We start from the raw sequence: 3,057 nt of genomic DNA on the forward strand, positions 1-3,057 counted from the left end.
GGGCAACTATTAGAATCCACTTTCCCTCTCTTATATAGGTAGTCCCTTAGGTAACAGTGCCCTAGTTTAAGTTGGTAAAAAGCGCTAGAAATCTCTCTTCTAGTATTGCTAGGAATAGCGATTTGCTTTCTTATCTTCTACTTGTATTTTGCTGCGTACGTATGTGGATTCTTGCTAGTGGCTTTTTTCCTATACTGTTCAAGTTGGCTTAGCCATTCTCTCTCTCCTAGCTGCTTAATTCGCGAGCTAGTAATAGCTAGGCTAGTTTTGCTAGTAGAAGGAGGGTCTAGCTTAGTAGCTTCTTTAGCTAGGGCGTCTGCTTTTTCGTTCCCAGGGATATCTTGGTGGCCTGGTACCCAGTAAAGGCTAGGGCGTATACCTATCTCCTCTAGTTTCTTTGTTGCCTTTATACATCTAATTTGCCATTCTTGGCCTAGATTATTAGAAGCAGTCTTTAACCTAAGTAGAGCAGCTTGATTATCTGCATAGACTTTTATATCTAAACAGTTCTCTACTAGCTCTATTGCTTTTTCTAGCCCTAGGGTAATACCTTCTAGTTCACCATTGTAAACTAGTTGGTTATTTCCTATAGTATATTGTTCTTGGGCTATTTGTGTTGTTCCTAGATAGAATGCAACCCCTACTCCTACACCTTTGCCTTGCTTTGTAGCTAAGGCATCAGAATAGATAGATAAGAGGCTGTTATCTACTAGTTGTTCCTTGTAGTTCTTTGCTTCTATATCTTTAGGCTCTTTAGATATATAAACCTTGTATAGGATATTTGAGTTCTAAGGTGTAAAGGCGTAATGTTGTATCTCCTTAGTGTTTCTAGCAAGGACTGTGGAGATAGATCTAGTGATCTGATCTAGTTGTTCCCCTTTATTGCTAGTTATAGCAATATTAATTGGGTAGTTTAGGGCTAGTTTTTGAGCTCTAAAGGCGTATTGTCGAAGAGCGTTGTTTAACCTTACTCTAGGTAGGTAGAGGCAGGCCTCTACCTCACTAGGTATAGTTGGGGAGGTCTTAAATGTGCCTAGAATCTTCCTACACGCTCTATTTTGTAGTAATTGCCTTTGTTTAAGAGCTAGTTGTTGTTGTTTCTAGAAGATCTAACAACTATAGTCTGCTACGCTAGTAATGCAGGCAAGGTATAATTGTCTAAAGGCTCTAGGTGATAGGCCTTTATTGCTATTTGCTAGTCTGCTTAGCTAAGTAAAAGCTTAGTTGGCCTGTTGATTTCTAATAAAGCAGTGATCCTTAAACTTAAGGGCTTTGTCAAAGTAGATGCCTAGCCATCTAATTTGCTGTTTTAGTTAAAAGGTCTCCTAGGTGGGTAGTGTGAGAGAATCTTGATCCTTTTTTGATCTAGTCCAATTTACTAGTTCAGTCTTTAAGCTATTAAATTTGATTGCTAGCTCCTCTGCTAGGTTAAAGAGTTTTTGGGTCTCTTTTTCTAGTAATTTAATATTTTTCTTAATAGATGTTGTAGATACTAATATCTATAGGTCGTCTATATAAGAAGAGGAGTAGATATTTCTATTTGTTATAATTAACTAAAATAGTAGTTTTGTGTAGATTAAAAATAGGATTAGAGAAGCGGGGCTGCCTTAGGGCGTACTAGTGTTTACCTCCTGTAGATCTTCTACTTGGCCATCAAAGGATAGCTCTAGTAGTCTGTTTTCTAGGAAGGATTTAGTCTAGGATAGCAGGCAGCAAGGAAGTCCTTGATCCTTTATATTTTCTAGTAGCTTGTTTTTAGCCACGTGATTAAAGGCTCCTTTTATGTCTAGAAATATAGTTGTAGTAATCCTATGCTTCTTTTTCTGCTGCTGTATATTATTATAGAATAGGAGAGCAGCGTCAATTGCTAATTTCTTTAATCTCCCGCCTAACTGGGTAGGGTGGAGTAAGTCTGTTGTTTCTGCTAGTGCTCCTAATCGTCTTGCAAATAGTCTTTCTAGTACTTTCCCTAGGCAGCTTAAGAGTGAGATAACTCTATATGCCTTTGGGATAGAGTAGTCTAGCTTTCCAGGTTTCTTTAGAATAACTCCTTTAGCTTTTCTCTAGCACTTTAGTTGGTAGCCAAAATTGAATAGAGCTAAATATATCTTAAAGAGTAATTCTAGCTGTGCCTAATAGACTTTTTAGACTATATCCTGGCTAATTAAATCTAGTCCTGGCGAGGTAGCTTTTACGCTTACGCAGGCGAATTCGAGCTCTTCTTTTGTTAAAGCTGGCCACTCCCATTTACTATCTCCTTTATAGGTATTTAGTAGTGGGGCTGGAGTAGATGGTGGTGGGGGGAAGAGATCTTCTCTAAAGGCTTGGCATTTTTCTCTAAAGGTCTCCTTGCCTTTAATAGTAGGTATCCTTATAGATAGGTTGTCTTTTGTGTATTATTATTATTATTATTCCATTAGAGTCTATCTGCAGTCAGTGACTATGTAAGACTTTGGCCAGAGGCCGTTCTAGGTACAATTTGTTTAAAGTGAGAGTGTTCTCTGTATAGTACTGCTATTGTGCTGCGGTTTAGTCGCTTCTAGCTGCGCTTAAAGCAGACTCTAGTTGCTGAAGAGCAGTTTAGTAAACAGGAAGAGATGTTAGACAGCAGGGCTGTCTTCCAGCGAGCTCTTTTAGGGCTAAGGAAAGTAACTTAAGAAAGTTTGTTAGTTATTATTGGTTTTAGGTAGTGTCTCTCTGTTCTCGCTTATTTTTAGTTATCTTGTTCTTGGCCTAGATGCCAGCCTCTAGTCCCTACTCTAGTTTTAGCAATGAAAGCTAAAGTCGCCTCTCTGCCTTTGCTAGTGTGGAGGAGTAGTTGGATTGTTAGGTAGTTCTCGCGAAGAGTTGCTTTTAGCGCTTGCCTTTCTATGTTGTAGTGCCAGCAGTATAGGAGAAGGTGATCTGGTGTCTGTACTCTCCCACAATCGCAGAGGTTTGAGTTTCTTCTTTTCACTCTCTCTAGATAGGCGTTAAAGTATCCGTGGCCTAGCTTGAGAGAGAAGAAGGCGCTAGAGATTTCCCTTGGCGTACCTCTTGGGATTTGGATTGCCTTAG

This window comes from Exserohilum turcica (genome assembly GCF_000359705.1).
Source record: "Exserohilum turcica Et28A unplaced genomic scaffold SETTUscaffold_4, whole genome shotgun sequence".
NCBI lineage: Eukaryota > Fungi > Ascomycota > Dothideomycetes > Pleosporales > Pleosporaceae > Exserohilum > Exserohilum turcicum.